Source organism: Lepidothrix coronata, unplaced genomic scaffold (assembly GCF_001604755.1).
Source record: "Lepidothrix coronata isolate B3197 unplaced genomic scaffold, Lepidothrix_coronata-1.0 Scaffold7, whole genome shotgun sequence".
Classification (NCBI taxonomy): Eukaryota; Metazoa; Chordata; class Aves; order Passeriformes; family Pipridae; genus Lepidothrix; species Lepidothrix coronata.
The window spans coordinates 3172731-3192127 of record NW_016690187.1 but is presented as its reverse complement, the minus strand read 5'-3'; the positions used below and the strand labels follow the sequence as shown (position 1 = coordinate 3192127).

The 19397-nt window shown below is 44.4% G+C and overlaps 1 protein-coding gene and 2 long non-coding RNA genes across 3 annotated transcripts in view; 2 read left to right on the top strand and 1 right to left on the bottom strand.

Annotated features, from left to right (window-relative positions):
• The window catches only part of LOC108507195, a 9727-nt gene extending 9457 nt beyond the window's left edge, over window positions 1-270 (top strand). Inside the window, exon 3 of the long non-coding RNA XR_001878029.1 lies at window positions 154-270. This is a non-coding gene — a long non-coding RNA (uncharacterized LOC108507195). The remainder of the gene's footprint in view (window positions 1-153) is intronic.
• The window catches only part of LOC108507178, a 162297-nt gene that overhangs the window by 126142 nt on the left and 16758 nt on the right, over window positions 1-19397 (top strand). Inside the window, exons 5-6 of the long non-coding RNA XR_001878021.1 lie at window positions 3432-3533; window positions 18104-18197. This is a non-coding gene — a long non-coding RNA (uncharacterized LOC108507178). The remainder of the gene's footprint in view (window positions 1-3431; window positions 3534-18103; window positions 18198-19397) is intronic.
• CDK15 (cyclin dependent kinase 15) overlaps window positions 16175-19397 on the bottom strand; it is a 40273-nt gene continuing 37050 nt past the window's right edge. The window contains exon 14 of the mRNA XM_017834858.1: window positions 16175-18971. The gene's annotated coding sequence lies outside the window, so the exon portion shown is untranslated. The remainder of the gene's footprint in view (window positions 18972-19397) is intronic.

Below are 19397 nucleotides of genomic sequence, written 5' to 3'. Positions count from 1 at the left end.
GTGGAACTGATAAAATGGGGTGTTAAGACTGCTGAGTCGAGCGATACTCATCCTACCACCGAGACTGTGTTGCTCCGCGGGGACGCCCGCTAAGCATGAGTACCGACCAGCTGCTGCAGATCTTGACAGCCCTGGCCTGTCTGTGTGGGTAAGCACAGTGTTTTGATAGGAAGCAACTGAGAGAACAAACTTTTTAATATCCTTTTAGTGCTCCTTTAATTCCCCTTTTATGTTTATAGTTTTTTTTTTCCCTTTAGTTTCCCTTTTTACTAACCAATATTGGGTTATCCATAATATTGTGTTAAGATCATTTTTGGTATCCCTTTTCACTAGTTAATACTGTATTAAATGCTGTTTGTAGTATGTTTTAGTGCCACCCGATAACGTAGTTATTTTGTATCCTTTTTTAGGTTTTTAATTCCTCTTGATAAGTTTATCATTATTACTTCTATTCTCACTGTAATAAAGATATTTTGTGTGTTTGAGCATTTTTTTTGGCACTTGTCTTTATTCCGGACATGTATCCAAACGAACTGCTACAACGGGGCTGGCATGGGGTCAGCAGCTGAAGTCTTGAAGAGCAAGGACAGATGGAGGGGAGAGAGAGAAGAAGGCATCTGTGAGGCTTGGGTGAACTAGACAGTGAGGAGAGAGGAGATTACATCACTACAGTGAAAGGAAGAGGTGGACATGCCTGTTCAGTTCATTCTGCTCACAGTCAGTAGCTGAGAAATCTACTCCTTAACAGCATAAGCAACCTTTGATTAAGAGAACACAATTATGAAGGAAAGAGGATGCCTTCAGACACTTGCAACCAAGAGAAGTAGTGCCTACTGCTCTGTCTCCTTTCTTCCTGTGGGGCTGCTGGGAGTCAGGACAGTTGATCTGAGTTGGATGGTTTTTTTCTCTGTGATCACTGGTGTCAGAAAGGAAAGGTATTAGGAATTTGACAGTGTAGGTTATCATTTTGTTTCTGGTCCCTGTCTAATAAGTGGGAATGCTGGAACATGATGCATATTTGACAAGTCTGCTTTTGGCCTGGAGAACTGCTCCTCTATTTTCCTGCCCTGCTGTAGTTTAGCTAATGAGCTGTTGGCATGCTTGCTCCTCTTGGGAACAGGGAGCTTTGGATACCCACACCTCTGTGATGCTGCCCAACCCCTTAGCATGGAGCTTCCAACCCTGCAGCAAGGAGGAGCTGTTCCAGAAGAACTTTGCCAGGTTGCCAGTACTTTCATTTTTGCTAACACTGCCTGCATGCTGATTTTCACCAGCATTAGTGCATTGGGGGGATTCTTGCATTTCTGACTGAACTGCTATGCCTCAGTTATGCCTGCATTGTGATTATTCCCATTTCATACAACTCTGGAGCTCAGAATTTATCAGGGCTGAACACTTCTGAAGAAAATTATCTGAGGAAGACAAGAGGCACTCCGATATGTCAAAGAACAGACTGTGACTATTGATGTATTTGGTGCCATGTTTTCAAACTGCTGCCTGCTGGGAGCCACATCCATCTGTCTTTAGTTTTTTCTTCCTCCAGAAATATGTACTAAGTGCCATCTGATTTACTTAGAACGAATGAAACAACCACTGTTGAAGGAAAAATCTAATGCAATTCAGGTCATCCTAACTTCAGTGGGTAAGACACCTGAAGGCTTTGATACTATTACTGAGGATATTAGAACTGAAGTTTTAAATACAGCATTTAGAATAAACTTATGAAGTTGTTTAGCCTGAGTGGAAAATAGGATTGATGCAGGAAAATCCTGATAGTATCAAGACAGAGGTTAGAAGTTTGATGATGATGATTATTCTTCTTATAATCTTATAATATTCTTATTACCAGGCTGCCTTTATGAAGGTACCAATGAGAAATCATATTGGTTTCCCTGTACAACTGCAGTTCCTGAAAAACCGCATTGCTCATAAGCATCTTGAACATCCAGTGCAATCTGCCAAAATCTGTAGTCCCAATGTTCTACCAGAAGGGAATATATGTATATCCTATTTTTTTTCTTCTGCCTTAGGAGCCCAGTGTTAGCCAATGCAATTTGCCTTGAGAGGCAAGAATTTCAAAGGGCCACACCCACATATTTCTGATACCATCCATGGAAATTAGCATTTCTGACAGACCAGTGCAAATCTATTATTTTTATCTGTGAATGCATTGTGGTTTCTGTTTCGTTGTTAGGGGGTTTTCTTTGCTTGTTTTCTAGTGAACTTAGCCAACATGCAGTTTCTGTTGCCCTGCTTATGCTGTAGAAGGTCCAAATTCTGTGGTGTTACTTGTACATTGTAAATAATGTGCACACATTTTAACCAGATATTGTACAGCCTTGTGAGAGTCAGAGAAGTCCCTCTGACTATCTCAGATGGGATCATTTGCACTCTATAGAGTGCAGCACATGAGTCCTGTCAGCAGGAAGATGCATTAGACTCATTCTGCTTGCCCTTTCCCATAGGTTTGCTCTGTGCATCCCTTCTAAGACAGTCTAAGTATGCTGTTTATGGATGTGATTTTTTGCTACCAAAATAATAATGCTATCACTAATTCTACTCAGATGTGCTGACACTAATAAGTTCTCATATTGGTAAAAGCATATCTACTTCCAATAAGGAAGGTTTTGTCAAATAAGGGTGGTTTTTAGCAGTTTTCACACAGGGAAGAGAAAGGGATGGAAGAGGGGAGAGATATGTTGCCTTAGGTACACTGGTTTAGTTAAAGTAGCACCATTTTTGTGTGTAGACAAGAGCTTAGGAAATGTACAGGTCTTAGTCTGGGGGACAGGACTTTAAAGCATTCATTGAAGTCTAGTGTCAGTTTTCAAGGCTGAAGAATATTATTTTATTTAGGCTTCCAGACCAGCCTTGCTCCAGGAATGCACTTAGGTTGTTTTTAAAGCAAACATGAAATCAATAGCCTGGTGTTCTGCTCTGCTATTTCTTGCCAGAGCTTAAGGACCACACATGGGTTTTCCCTCCTCTTCGTCACACTGCCAGGCGTGCTCCCGGATAACGGCAGGCAGTTCTTCTGGATGAATGCGGAGAGGTTCCAAATGCCCAAACACGCACTGGACATCTGGGCAGTTTTTGCTGCAAAGTATTTTCCATCAGGCTTCCCTCCAGATATTGCCATGAAAGGACCAACTCACACCACCCTGTCACAGATTTTATCCAGCTTCTTACTTTAGTGGGAGTTTTATCTGAGCGAAGCTCAAATAGGAGCCTGTCGGCTTACCTCACCATTTATAATGCTCCAGGTGGAACCGAGGGCTGTGATTTTCAGTTTGACCTGGCAAACACCAGCCCAGAGAGCAATGGAGCACTGTGCCCTCCATCCCATCACTCCAGTGGTGGGCCTCAGCTCATGCTTGTCTGGATGCTTACTCGGTGCAGGAAAATAACTTACTTGTCTCCATCCTGTGCAGGGAACAGGGGCTTCACCTGGAGTAGCAGATTCTGAATGCTTGTCCGTGTAGGATTGACTTGCATATGGCTACCCACTCCTGACTCCAAGCAGCCATCATGAGGTAAATAACAACCTCTGTCCAGCTATTGACCTCTCTTGATGCTGACCTCACTTGAGAGTGGAATACTCCTTCTATTTTCCGCAGCTCCCTCGAGCCAGGCTCGCTCCTCTCCTGCAGGGTTTGAAGCTGAACCGTATGGTACCAAGGCAGGTCCCCAGTTAGAAACGAAAACACACATTAGCAAAGAGGAGAGAAACAGGCTAAAATTGGAAGTGACCATTTCGTGTTTGATGTTATTCAGAGGAGCCTGTTCTTCATTTAGGACATTAATAGTTGTAACAGAAGCTGTAATATTTCAACAACAGTGGTGATTAGGAGCAAAGAGGCAGCTAATCTCCATCTAAAAAGAGCTAACTAGCCCGTCCTTTAGCCCCCACCGCACTGTCACATTTAAATACCATGAATATTCACTGCTTGGCACCCAGCTGGCATCTGAGCTGTTTTGACACAAAAACCTTCAAACTCAAAGAGTTTTTAATCAGTCTGCAAGAGAGAGAAGAAGAAAGTGAGAGAAAGAAATAGGAACAGAGAAAATGAATCAATGAGTTCATCAGAGAGGGGACTACCCGAATCCAGTTAACCCCTTCCTTTCTCTGCAGACACAAGTGCTGTCTCTGCAGCTCTGCAGCCCTCTGCCTGGCTGCAGAGGATGGAGAAGGGTCACCCCATCCCCTCTGGGCACCCCCATTCCTTCCGAGTGCTCCATCCCGCCCTGAAGCTCCATATTCCCAGGTATCTCGCCCTAGCTGAGTGCCCATCCCCCCTGGCTACCCCATTTTCTCCAGCTGCCCCATCCCACCCCGATGCCCCTTGCTCCAGGCACCACATCCCCCTCACCTTCCCATACTTAAAATGCATCCCCTCCTGCTGCCTGTGCTTGTTTCCTGGTGCAGGGCTTATTTACTCTCACCCTTGGCTGTGTTTGTGGCTGGTTACCAATGTGTTTCTGTTACAGGCAGCACAGTTTCACTCACAATATGTGATGTGCTTTTGAGCAGCCAGTCCTTTTCCCTGCAAAGAGTTTTCATCTCAGAAAGAGGTTTGGCAGTGTTAACAGCTGCTATCTTCGGTATCCTTATTGGAGCCTCAAAGTTGCCTATAGCCCACACAAACCCTTTTTGCATCAGTTTTTGCAGCAGGATTAGCTATGCAGCTGCAAACAACATTTTTTCCTTGTTCTGCAAGAAAGAACCCCACAATACTCTGAGGCTCTAGTTTTACCTGCACTGTGGATCTGGGCACTGACGGATCACCCAGCAGTCCCTGTTTAACCTGGATCAGTCTTGTACACACAACTGCATTTCTGTCAAACTAGTCTGATCACACAACACAGAGTGTATGCAACTTTATGCTGTTATGTCAGCTTCGGGCTACTTGTGGTAGACAGTATATACCTGATTTGGCAGGACAGTCGGGTGATGTAGGACCTGGTCTACTACAACACCTTGCCATGAAAAACTGACTTGTCTAAATTTTCCAAATACGTTTAACTTGGTGGAGTGCTAGATCCACGTTTCATGTCATATGTCTGTGGCATTTTTGGTCTAATACTGGGAACTACAGTCAGATTTATTTTATAACCAAACTGCAGCCCAAGTCTCGAAACTGCGGCCCAGACTGCAGACCTCAAGTCACATGTGGGGAATCTGTACTTGCACCTCAGCTGGCTGCGTGTTCAGAGCACAGTGGGGAATTTTCTAACCTACTGTATCTTCAGAGAGTCTGTTGTGGACTTAAATTACACATAGGTTGTCTCATCTGCCTTCAGGGTCTTTAAAACTGAGATGCACTTCAAAAACCAGTGTCCCGATTCTCTTAAGGAATACCTAAGGAAAAGTGAAGAATAGAAGCCTGGGACTAATTTAGGCAGATTATTATGGTCACTGTAAAGGATACTGGTATCCAGGAGGAGTGTAAATGAGGTGATATCCTGCAGACCTTCAGAGGCAGGCCTGTGCTGAGGGGAGGCATTGCAGATGGGAACAAGGAGACAATTGCTGGAAATGCAAGACCATTGAGGAAAATAAGCAACTAGCACTGGAGGAGCAAAGTGGATAGCTCCATCCCGTTGGCAGCGGAACAGAAGATTTCTTGGGAGAACAAAAAAGAGTAGGGTTAGTGAGGAGCCTGAAAGCCCTGCTGTGTGGTGTGATGGAAAGGGTGCCACAGTGAAGAGACTGAGAGGGAGCAACGTGGTGGCAATGCTGTGTCAGATCTGCACTACTCTGATCTGTCTTGAGTGAAGGTGGGGCATTATGAGTGTCAGGGAAGGACCACAAAGAGAAATTAATGTAACCAAGATGGGAGATGAGAGTCTGGGAGCAGGTTTTTCCTGTGTGGGTTCCCTAAATCTGAAGCTAGTGTAAGATTTATAAGGAGTTACTGAAGCTGTGGTGACTTTTACTGAATACAGTCTGGGTCTCCTTTGGGAGGAGGAAGTAGAAAGATTTGGGTTCCACATTTCCTTAGTGCTCTCAAGATCCTCTGATGCTCTCCAGACTCAGAGATCTCACCCAGCACTTTAAAATTTACAAGCATGCACACAATAGCCAAATGTGCTTTGTAATCTCTTCCCAGGCAGCAGACAAAGTGGGTTTGCATAGATTGGTACTTACTCTATTCAAGTTGATAATTATTTTGAATGGAATACTCCCCATGAAGCATGCTTGGAACAGCATCAAACCCTATGGGCTGTGGGAGGCACATCCATCAGCTGTACTCCAGGGTGTATTCTGCAAAAGCTCACAGCTGGATAGGAGGATCCATTTTCCTATATACTTAAATGAGAAAATAGCATGAGCTTTTCTTAAGTCTCTTCTTGCCAATATCTGGCCACTACTTACAATGAATTTGCTCAGTTGCTATGAACTGTATCGGGGCATGCTTCCTTCGCCTGTGGAAAAATGTGGGAATCTAATCATCCAGCACAAAAACAAGGTGTTCCAGCTAATAAGTGTCTCAAAGACCCTGAGGACATGGATTTGGAGTGTTGTTGAGGAGGTGGATCAAAAGTATTTTATTTGACATTCACCTGCAGTTTTCTGTTGCCCCACTCCATCATATTTGCATACAGTCAATGTGTTCTGTATTAGGTAAGGAACATCCAGGCTGAGGAACAGGCAGCAGAGGTGTAGAACTGGCAGCACTCACTCACCTGAGTCCACCCTCTCCCCATCTTGTCCCGAGGGGAGTGCAGTGCTGCCGTGGTGGTACTTTGGGGGCGGGGGGGCTCAGATTAGACACAGAACAGAAGCTGTGGCCATCTGTGGTCATTAAAATTCCATGACACCTTTTGGTACTGAAGCAGTTGGTGCTAAAACTATCCCACTTGGAATACAAGGCAGACAAGCCTTGTGCAGCCTGGCAAGAGGATGGTGCCTCACAAGGCTTGCCAGGTGCTTTTCTGCCTGCTGTAGAGAATAGAGCAGACCCTCATGCTGACCGCCCAAAAGTCACTAATCCCAGAGCTGGGAGCAGAGCTGCTGCATCCCTGTGACCAGAAAACCACCTGAAAAGGAAAGAGCAAAGTATGGAGTGTGCAGCGTGCTAATAACAGACCTCTGTGGTTTCTGTGACTGGATTTACACAGTCGTGCTGGATGGTGGCACACAGATGGACAAGTCTATTTGCAGGTTGTATAACCATAGAATAGATTGGATTGGAAAGTACCTTTGAAGGTCATATAGTACAAATCCCCCCCAAAATTTTATAAGTTTTTGGGACCCTGAGGGTGCTTGCAGCAAGCCACACAGTGAGATGTAGCCTGACACTCCAAGGCTGTTATGTGAAATAAGAAGGCTCTCAAACTCTTGTAGGTTGAATCACATCTCTGCATAGAAATCTAAACTTGGGATGAAAGTAAAGGTCCTACAGAAAATGAAGTCTAATCCACTACACAGAGGGGTAGAAAGGGTGGGTGATGGAGGGGACCTTTAGTGACTGACAGCTTACAGACACTTGCTCTCATCCCCGAGTCTCCCTGCTGTGCAGTGACCCAGAGCAGGAACCAACCCAGCTGAAAAATAAACCTTTTTTTCCTGGAGTTGTTTTTTATCTGGATCAGTTCTCTGGTCTCATTCACCATGTGCTACACAGACATCATGCTGGCATATCTGGTGGTGCAGAGCATGGGTAAGGAAGCAAGGGATTCCTTAAACTGATGTAAGCACCCTGTTGTCAAAAATGCAACCACAGAGCCTGTGCAGAGTGCTCTCCTTGGCATCAGAGCTGACCTGCAGTCAGTCTGCACAGGAGGAGCAAGGGGGACAAATGCCTCTCTCAAAAAACCTGCAGAAATTATCAAGTAATTAGTCCAAATCATCCCTGCTGCTCCTGGGACCTTGCAGTTGATGCATAAGGATGCTGGAATCTTGTGTGTAGCATTCTGATACTGGAAAAGCTACAGCAGTACTTTTTGTCTTGGTTCCTTCCTGTCTCTCCTAACTCTCTTGTAGAATCATTTCTTCTCTGTCCTTCTCTGGGAGAGGAAAAAATCTGGCATTTCTCTTTGCTCCTTCCTTGGCACCTACTGCGTGCCTGGGAGCTCGCTCAACATTCCTGGTGTTGCCTTCAGTTTGGAAGGTGTTGTGTCTGCACCCCAGAGAAAGACCTGCTTGGTCTGGCATCGTTGTTGGAATCCCCACAGCACCATTCTGCGCCAGCCGCTGCCCAGGGAGCAAGCACAGGAGCCCTGGATGCTGTGAGCCCTTTCTGGCTGCTGTATTTCATCTCTCTGTGCTGCTGCTTCCCAGGCAGCATGTGATCCTCTGTGGTATGCTCTGGCTTCTATGGGGAATGGGTTAATGCTATAAAATGGTCTTTTTATGGAACCTCTTGGCAACACAGAAAACTTTCCCATTGCCGGGGTGTTCTTTTTATTCAACAATTTGTTCCCAGAAAGCAGCCCGTTTAAACAAGTTTTCTCTATTAAAAGTCTTCAGCTGCATTTGTTGTTTTTTGAGCTTATTCAGTGTGCTGTAAACTACAAAACAGTATCCTACAATAGATTTGTCTGAGGGAACTGAAGTGTGTACTCCTGTGATTCTGTCTACTGTGGGAGCTCCTTGAAAGCCAGATGTCACATTAAAAGAGTAATCTGTGTTTACAAACACATGGCCACACATACTCAACATTTTCAGCAACCACCACACTGAAATTCAAATCCTGCAATTTTGCTTCTCTACCCACCTGCCCTGCACCCAGTCAGAGCAAGAGAAGAAAGTTTCCAGAACTTGGACGGAATCATCTCTTTTATTTAGATGAGTATAAAACACATAGCTGTCTGCAGAGGGCTGAATTTAGCTTCCCAGCTGGGGCCTCTCATCTGTAAGTTCTTGCAGACAGAAAAACACCAACTGCTAGCAAGATAATCCAATTTCCCCTCTCTTGCACTCGGAGGAAGGCTGCCTACTCCCCCACGCCATGCTGGGTTTCAGTCTGGCAGAACTTCTCCCGACCACTATACCCTCTGCAAGATCCATATCAAAGCTTCAGTCCCCCAGGGATCATTAGAAGGCATTTATTTCTGCATATTCCACGCGGGGGTGGAGGGGATAGGGGTGGAGGAGGCAGATAACTTTATTCACAATGCAAATAGGCTGCCCTTACTTTCAACCTTTCCTTCAAACCCGGAGATATTAAAAAAACATGAGCTCTTCTAAAATAATAAATACACTGATTCTGCTGGATGTTTTATTGCTAGTGCCTCCAGAAAAGTGCTCCAGCACCACTTGACGGGAAAAGCCAGTGAAATCTCTTAACTCTGCTCTTGTCCTTGCTCCCTGAATTGCTGTTAACGTTCAGTCGAGTGGGCTGAACCCATATTAGAGCACTGGGCTCATTTAAGAAGGATCGTTAGCAGGTAGTTTTGCACAACAGGACTGAGGGAAAGTCAACCCAATTCTCTCTGCAAATTTGAAGCTCTAGTCTGTGATTTACTAATAGGGAGCAGTGAGTTACTAAGCTCATCACAACGCAGCATCCTGCTCCCCTAGTCCAGAGGGAGCCAGCTATTTAATAAATCAGAACCCAGTGCTAAACTACAGGGATAAAAGGATCTACATTAATGTGAAAATATTAATATCTAGAAGAGCAGATTATAATCTAAATGGGTTAGAATGAGATAGCACCATTGTTTAGAAGAAACAGCTTGCTCCAAATCTCATTGGAGCTGTAATCATGCGAGCAGTGGAAGATATCTTCGGACCCCTGAAAGCACTTTGGAGGGCTGGTAAATGTGGTGATCATGCTGGGGAGTCCAAACAGCTGCCCAAGGCTTGCCTTTCCTCTCAGTGTCACCTGGAGGATGTGCCTGAAGGAAGCAGAGACTCTGGGTACAACTGAAGGGGATGAAATGGCTAATCCTTCTGAAGGACGTACAGCTCGCAGAAGCACTGCACCCCTTGCAAAAATCATAAATGCCCAGAGACAGCTGTGACTGGGGATGAGTTTCTCTGCTCCACTTCCCTTCAAAACTTTATCTGGAGCCATAGGAGAGGTGGGGTAGAAACCTGTAAGATGAGGTTATGTTTTCCCCCCTCGGCACAGCGGTACCTGCTGTGAAGTGGCAGAACAAGACGGGGTCAAATTCAGGGGCTGTTTCCTCCCGGGCCAGGGCCCCAGGGCAGCCCCTTCAGGAACATCTTCTCCACAGTTGCCTCAGGCACTGTCTGCCTGAAGTGTCCAGTCCTCACTGTTCACAGCATGCTTCTCTCCAGGCCTGGCCATTTTTTCCTCACTTATACTAAGCTGAGCAGAATCTGCACTGGCAGGGGCTGTGGTGCAGCTCCCTGAAAGCTGGTGACAGCTAGCAACGTGTTTGCCTTCATTCATCATGCCCAGATGATAAAGGTTCCTTCTCTGCCCACTGGGCAGCTGCTTTCCTGGGTTTCTCTCTGCCACCTTCAAAGAGATTCGCAGGTTGCCTCCTCACTCAGCCCCCAAGGCAGCCTCATCATTCTGCTTGCAGGAGCTTCAAACATGGTCCCAAGCTTGGGGCTCACAGCTATCTCCAAGCTTGTCTCTCAGCTCTTATTGCCCAGGATCTGCAACGGGTGGTCAGCATCCCTGCTCCCAGGTCTCTTGCAGACAGTCGTCTTTCAGCTTTGTTAAATCTTTCAGGTCTGTGTCCAACTGAATGGCTTCTGACATCTAATCAAGCGAGAAGCCTTCAGCATTCACCCATCAAAGCATGGTGTGGTTTATCTCAGAGCTTTTCACCAACTGCAGGGTGCAGGTCCCTGCAGCTTAGCCCACAGCTCACCAGCATCAGCGCGGTGACCTGTGCAACAGCATCGTGTTCAGCTCACAAGAATTGTTCCCAGGTATCATCATGGGGATAATTGGCCTTGGCAGTACTGTCACATGGTGATAAACCCAAGAGCCCTGTTCAGAGGCATAAAACTTTTTCAGCTTCTTTGTTTTAATCCAGTCAAAATGTCAAATGGCCTGATATTTCATTAGCAGAGGAGGTTCTGCAAAGCAAATGCGAACTGATGAGAAGGCTGAAGCTACAGTGAGACTGTGTTGGTAAGAGCTGTTATTTTCACTCTGGCACCTGTGGCACTTCCAGCCTTAGTCACCATAGTAAATTTTCCAGCACATCTTTCAGGGAAGTGCCCAGTTAGGCCATCAGTGCAGCTCATGCTTGCTTCATTACAGACATCCGTCATAAATAGAGACATTACAAACAGGCAAACCATGGCCCAGCTCCCTGGGGGAGGCTGGCAAGTGGAGTTTACTCCACTCGAGATATGAAGGACCTTTCATAACACATAGTTTTGATTTTCACAAATATTGAGACTATTCTTTGCATTAATGATAAAGTGGATTAAACATACCCCGTTTTCCTAGATAACGCCCCTCTGGAGTTTCACCAGGACCAAAGTGGATCTGGCATTTAAACTAAAGAAATCCCTGTTTAGCATGTGGGAGTCTCTGGAGAGGCTTCAGATCTGCATTGCAGCTGTGAAATACGGCATCTCCTCTGTTGCTTATCAGAGATCTGTGTTTCTCCTGGGAAAATCTTGCCCAAAGGATTCAGCCCTTGCCAAATTTTTGACTGGATTTTGTTTGTTTATTTTAAATTTCTTTTTAAACATCTGAAACCAACAAACTTAAAAACTGCTCTAAATCTATCAACTTGAGTTAATCCCTTAAAATAAAATAATAAAAATATTAATTTCTCCAGGCTGCTAACTTCTAAGACTTAGTCTAAAATGGATTTAAATGACTGAAATTCTAAACCCTGAAAAAAATGAGTTTAATTGGAAAGAATTACAGTTTTTCTTTTCTCCCGTGCTATTCACCTGTTCTTGGCATCTGATTCTCCTGAATTTTAAAATGGTTCATATCAAACATACATGTGTGTGTGAATTATGCTCTTCTGATTTTAGTGCCCACTTTGCAGCCACAGAGAACATGGGCACCCAAGGAATGAGTCACCCAGAGGCAGCTCTGCCTTATCTCCTTCCCAGTCAGTCCTCTCAGAGAGCTTTCCCCATCTCTATGCTCTCCTCCTTCCTCATGTCTATATTCATTTGCCATGCAAAAAATACCAGGGCAGGGATGGAGCCATACATTTTAGGTCCAGTACAACAGCTTATGTTTTCCATGGCTTCTACTATGCTGAAAGGCAGAATTTTGTCATGGTGCTATGTGGACCCCGGGGATGATGTTTGGCTATGAATGCAGCTCAGCTTCAGGGGTGCTCCAGAGGCTGGGCTCTATAAATAGTGCATACTAATCCATACTCCACTTTATAGGGAGGGATGGTAGAAAACACACAGCTACAATCTATTCAGGGAATTTTTTTAATATTAGATCCTCAGGGAGTAACTCTGCTTTACTTCACAGACATATGTTTGTTGGAAATATGAGTTTGATAAACAATTTCCTCAGCCTCAGTATCTCAGCAGTACAGACATTACAGATGAGGATGATGTTATGGTCCTTTTCAGTCCTGGTGCAGGGTCATTCTCTCCAGTACAGAGATGTAGGTTCTCAGTTCTTTCTCCCAGCTGCACCAGACACAGACACACCTGCAGCACATAAAACATTCGGGAATCAGCAATCATAATCAAGCCCCCAAAGGGAAATTTCCAAAAAAAATACTCACCAAAGACCCACAGTCCTCTGTGTAAGACTCATTTTGAACTCCAGAGATCTTCCAGTGTATCTCAGCATCAAATACGTTGTCCTGGAAATACCTTCAACTGCATATTTTGAATGAAATCTCTTTGCTTTGGAGAGAGCTAATGGTCAAATATCTGTAGGTACTTTTCCCATGTCATCATCTGGGATCCTGATGAATCATGGTAACATACAGAGCTGTCCGATGTAACGTATGGCCAAGAATGAAGAATCCCAAATTTCTGCCTGTTTCTGGTGGCTATTCAGGGAATATGGTATTCACTGAGGAGGGCAGTCAGCAGGAGCAATCCTCTAACAGAAAGTTAATTCTGGTGTCTGTCTGTATTCTGTATCCAAGCTTGCAGAGTATACAATGACTATGGTCTTTCAGAAGTTTTGCTACCTGTCTCATTACCCTGGAAAAGACTTTGGCATATTAAATAGAGAACAGTCAATCCCACTATTACCAAATAATCCTCTAGGAAATAAATGCAGTAAAAAAGTCACACTTGTCTTAGCAGATGTTAACATAATTTTAATTTAATGGGTTAGAGCATTTAAATACTTTTCTGGAACTATTCAGAGCACATGCCTGTAATGGGGTAAATAGGAGGAATATGATTTAGCTTTAAAAAATCAGACTCGGTAACAGTACATATCTCTAAAAAATATATTCCATTTTATGACCAGCTGGTTGAATGTCTTGCTGTGATACAGCAGCATCGTGGTACTGTATATTTTGAAGGCAAGGCTAAATTTAGACCCTGGCTCCAGCTGAAAGACTCAGATGTCCTGACTTGCTGTTTGGGGCGCTTGCTGTAGAGGAAAATAAAATTCAGGGCCGGATCCAGACCCAGAGTCCCCATTCTCCTGCTGCTGGGAGTACCAGTTTTGCCCTACTTGTTTGACTAGGAGTGAATGGGACTGGTTTGGTTTTCTTCCAGACCGGTTATACCTCGCCTCATTATAAACTTCACCGTGTACTGTCCTTTCCCCTGTCTTATCTCCCCGTCTCCTTCAAGGGCAGTGGTGGAATGCAAGAGGGGTGCTTTTGCTGGGGGCTGTTCTGAGCTGAGAGGAGAGGCAAAAATGACCTTTTATCCTGCTCGGTGTTTCAAACAGCTTCCGCCTGCGGGGAGGGGATGTGTTGAGAACGTGTGAGAGAAAACACTGAAAAGGGGAAAAAGGCTCAAAAAGGGAGGGGGAAAAAAGTACAGCAAGGAAGCTAGAGACAAACTTCAAGTTGTGGATTATTTCTCACCCAGGCTCTAATTAGGAAGCCTCTTATGGGACTGTGAAGCTGTCAGGCTGCCAAATGTCAGCGTGTTTATCGGAGATCAGGCGAGTCTCCTGTCTGCAGCAGCTACAGTTTGGTGCCGTGAGCCTCCTGGGTCCTTCCAGTGTGTGACTCACACTCAGCAGTAGCACCTCCGGGGGCTTCGAGGCGCAGTGGAGGGCTCTTTCTTCTCCCTTAAAAATCCAAAAATAAGCCCTTTCCTGAGATCTGGCCTCTTTATTCTGGCTCTGCACGGGGAGGGTTAACCACAGGGTGCAGAGCAGCTTCAGCATATGTGACTCAGATTCCCAGGGAAATCCCCACCTTATCTGATGGAGCCTGTTAGTCTGCTAATTGAATAAGCTCCTATTAAAAGTGCAATGTTTTTTAATGACTGCTAACGACGGGCCAGATTCTGATCTGATCTTTTCTCTTGGGATCATTTTTGCTGCTGGTGCGGCCCAGCCCCGATTGCAGCCGGGCAGCCTCCCCCAGCCCCACCGGCTGCCGCGGAGCCCGGGCCGGGAGCTGACACCAACACACCAGCTCTGGGGCTTCCGGGGTGCTGGGGAGCTACAGACCGGGCATTAAAACTTCAGTTTTAATGAGCCGGGACTTCATGAAGCGTAACAGGCAGGAAGCTTTTAATGGGAATCTTTAGGAAGAGACAGAAGGCTGCAGTGCAGCCAGCAGAGGAAAGCGTTTGTTGGGAGACTACCAAGGGCTCCATGTAACGTAATTGCTGCAAATATCTACTGCGTGATTCGAGCAGTGCTCTGAGTAATTAACTTTGCCAGTGTTGAAATCAGGTTGATTTGTTGATTCTGCATATATGACGTTGTCTGTGTCTGCCTAGGAAAAATGTGTGTGCCTCTGCATATGTACATTCAAACCCTAATTTTAATTAAAATTATGTGTATTACATCTGTATCTTCTTTTTCTCTATGGGATTTGACTTCGAGAAGGTATTTGCCTAACAGGAAAATAAAAAAACGTGGTTAGCATTTAAAGTTAACTCAGTAGGGTTCCGGGGTACTTCCGAAGGAGAGTTTAACAGCTCTGATTTCAGCCAGGCCCTGGCTGCCCCAGGGTGGGGCTGAGCTCTCTTGCACGACCCTGTGACTATATTTGCCTTCCTTTTCTCACCTGAAACTCCCAGTGGGTTACCCAAGCCTATGTGACATCAGAACCATACAAAGTTTTCTAATAAGAAGACTGTTTTTTGTTTCTTTTTGCAAGCCAGGAATGAGATCTGGCCACCTTCACCCCCATGCATCTCCACACCTACTCAGTTCCTTTGTGTGTCCCTTTTGCTTTTCTTCAAGGAAAGTTTCTATTAAAATGCAGGAGCTTCTTTTAGCAGGTCCCATACATCCACACTGACACTGAGCCGCTGCTTTAAAAGTTTCATAAGCAACCAGTAAGTGGTGGGTTTTTTCCACACAATACCAATAACGAAGTGTCAAAAATCTCAAGCTCCTGTTATCAGAGGCAGAGTCTAACCCCCGTTTCTCAGGCTGTTTTCTATTCCCCACTCCTGAGTTGTCAGATGCTGTGACATGGCTCCATCACACCACGACTAGCAGTCCCAACAAACAGAAAATGATTTCCAACTGGCAAACATGCTGTTTACTTTCCAGAAAAATTGCACTTTCCCATCTGACAGCTGATCAAGGGATCTCCTGCTGCTGTCAGCATGAAGAAGTGTTTAAACACAGGGATGGAAGTTTAAACATTTTCTCATTATCACAGAATAAAAAAAATTAAAAAATAATAAAAAAATAAAGGCATTGAGTCTCTCCGACCACCTGCTGTGCCAGTAATGAAGCGGTGTCACATGACCAGCCGGCGAGGACTTTTATCTCTGCCCCAATATCATTACTGAAGTGACACCTGTCACATGACCCGCATCAGAGCTTTCATCTGGGCTCCCCAAATGCAGTTCTGGCTTGTGAGGGGGATTTTCCTGGCATTTCCCTCCCCCACACACACTTTAAAGAGCATTGCCCACTTGCGCCATTACAGACAGAGGTTTGCAAGTTTCAAAGCCCTTGGATCTTTCCTTGGGCACATGTAATTTGGCCAACAAACTTGCTCCAGGCTGAAGGAAAACAGAATCCTGGCCTGGGAAAGAAGTTATTTAATTTACTTCAAGATGTTTTTAAAGCAAATATTTAAGTCTGCTGTTAAACTCTCTTTAGAAGAGGATGTTAAAGGATTTCTCAAAAATCTCCAATTTGTTTTTAATTTTTTATTAGATGGTGAGAAGAAACAGTTTGGTGACCCTTGAGCAAAATGATCTCCGTTTACATGCACTTTATAAACTCTCACCTGCTTTATTAACGCATCCTACCCCTGCCAAGAGAAAGCATTTTCTGGGGAAAAAAAGGAAAGATCATTCCTGCACCTCTCTGCAAACGTCTGGGATTTTTTGTGAGGTGTTCAACAGCAAAAACCTAGATTTGAGATGGGCCCACATAAATGGTAGCAGTTCTGAGCACTTACTCACCAGAACCCACTCGGTTATTATCTCAAAACAAAACAACATCAAACATTCAGATGTGACAGGGGATGATCATCCTGCAGGAACTAGATGTGGGCACACTGGAGATAAGAGAATATGAACTTTATGGCTTTTTCCAGCTCCTCCTTTCCCACCCCACACTCATCCCTGAATGAAGTCTAGTACTTCTCTCCCTTCATAATCTAATTCAGCTCACTAAAACAATGAAAAACTAAGTCAGCAAAAGAGCTCATAATTTTCCACCTGTTTAGTGAACTAAATCAGTTCTTCAAGGTCTTAGAAAAGTGCTGGAGAGCAAAAAAGAGAAAGACGGTGAAGCTTGAAGCAGGGAGGGAAATGGTGGAAGGAGAACCACATTTTTGGGTGGCACTAACTTGGTACATGAATTCAGATGTGCTTCTTGTTACCTACTGTTTCTGACTCGTTATAGCATTACAGCCATTTTCCCTGAAAGCTGCTGCCCCTGAAACTGTGCAGGCCAGGGGATGGAAAATCTACTGAGATCAGTACTTCTAGTGTAAATAGTACTCCCTTTAGTTTGGGACAGGAGTCGTTCTGAGGCAATTTCTCTCTCTGATCTGGCATGTTTAAGGCCTCCAATATTGACTTAATGAACAGAAGACTGCTGGGTTGCAGCACATCCTTTGGACAGGGTCTTCCTGGCTTTCTATCCATCTAGATACAGAATTAGAAGGTATCACTTGACCCTTTGGCAATTTAGCATATAGACAAATTTAGCAATGTCATGGCCATTATGGGGTAGCAGCTATGTAAAACAGCAAAGCCATTCTGTCTGCTGCTCCAGGGCAGAAGAAATTTACAGCTGATGCTCTGGATAGACCATGAGGAAAAGTGACTCAGTTCTCATCATTAGATCCCTCACTGCCCATGCATAACAAATCCTTTCATTTAACATATCTTGAGCATTTAGTGGCTTCCAATTAGGAGCAGACCATGACCAACCCATTGCAGGCATTAGAGATCCTGCTTCTTCACTGTTCTTAGTTCAGACATCTCCAAGAATGCAAAAGGAATGCAGAACAACCATATCCCAACTTGGGCATCATTTATAGCTGCTCTGCTCAGTATTGCAATGGGAGGTCAAATCTTAATCACCCTAAGAGTAGCTGATTGGTAGATCTGGGTCCATGCAATCTAGAGGTAGAAAGACTTTTGGGACATAATTTGCCTTTTCATCAAGACAGAGAACTTTAAGGAATGTAACATAAGGAATATCTTGTCCTCTTAACTGAGCAGTGCCTGCAGATAGTCTGTGTACCCTTTTATATAGTTAATCTATACATTCCTGCAATTATGTCTATAGCAAGGGCAAAGGGGAACATTAACACTTGTGCTGCTTCCTGCCCAGATCTGCAGTGTGTGGTTGGTAAATGATGGACTGGGGTGGGGCCGGACCTGCAGCTCCCTTACACTAAAAGCTCACCTTTCAGCTCTTTCTGTGGCTGCCACCCATAGCTCCTTGACTGGTTTTGTTCCAGTGTCTCAATGTTCTGCATAATTCTTCCTCAGAGAAGTTCTCCCAGTCATGCCAGTGACACTACTTAGATGAATAAGTAGTATTCAAGAAAGTTTGCATGCCTGCACCTTAATGATTTATCTCTGTCTTCCTTTTCTTCCCAGATCTGCTGTGGGCTTATATCATGTCTACTGGTTTATGATGTCCCAGAGCTAAGAAAAGGATAGCTGAAACCAAGCAGACTAGTACTTGAACACAGTAAGTTACTTGCTTTCCCAATTCTCCCAGGAAGAATACTATGAGAAATTTCACAGTAACTGTAGTTGGGAAAGAGCTCTCTGATTTCCCTATGTGTCCTGATGAGCACTTACCTCAGATTAGCTTTCCTTCTCATAGTCTGTCAGCAGCCCTGAGCTCAAGGAGATTAAAACACTCTGGTAACTCATTAATGAGCCAAGACTCTCAGCAACAGCTGGGGCAAGAATGGACTGTGTTTGGCTACATCTTAATTCTTTGCCATCTCCCCTCTGCTCATCAACACCTGCACACATTTGGGATCCTGTATAAGAAGACCCCTGAATTCAGCTCTAAGCAACCAGTCTGCAATGCACATGTCTAATGCTCTGCTGGTGTGGAACCAGTACGCTGGTAATCCTGTTAGTAATGGCAGAAGCTCCCTCTAGGAAATTATAACAAATAGTCTTAAACAATTCCTTTTGTTGACAACTTTATCCAAGAAACCATCTTCCCTGGAGACTTCACTCAACTTTTGACTAATCCCCTCCTTCCCTCAGGAGCTCTTTTGTTGAAGGAGATTGTAGGCAAACCCAGGAATGACAGGTCTCAATAAGCCTTGGATCAGCCTCTACATTCTTTCAATTGTCAGTCCCCATCTGTCCTGTTTGTACATCGATCTTCTGGTCCAGGGATCTCTCTATTAAGTGACACATGGCTGAGTATATTCTGCAAGTCCAGTGTCCAGACTGTGCTGTTACATCTTCGTTGCCAAGTCAATCTTTCTGACATTGGTTTCTGAAAAACAAAAGGCAGGACATCTGTGCAATTTCATTCTCTTCTAATGAAAGGTGATTTTTAAAAATACACACCCCGCCCCTCAAACTCTGTCCTTGTTTTATAATCTCAAAAATTTTGCTTCATTTTGTCAATATCAAGAGTTACTTCAAAGGTCTTTGGTGTAATAGAGGGTACAATCTGCCTCTGTTGCAAAGGAATTCTGTTAGGATAAAAATGAATGGCCTAAGTCCTGAATAACAAAAAAAAAATAGATCCTAATTACAAATATTCGGCAGAGATATTGCCTTCAGTCATATCTTCTTGATAACAGCTGGTTTAAAACAAGCTCTAATCTTCCTGTAGATTCAACTACACTTAGCTGGTACAGTAGCACACACATGTAAGAGGCACAGCATTATTTATCTGAATTTTGAGAGGCGGAAT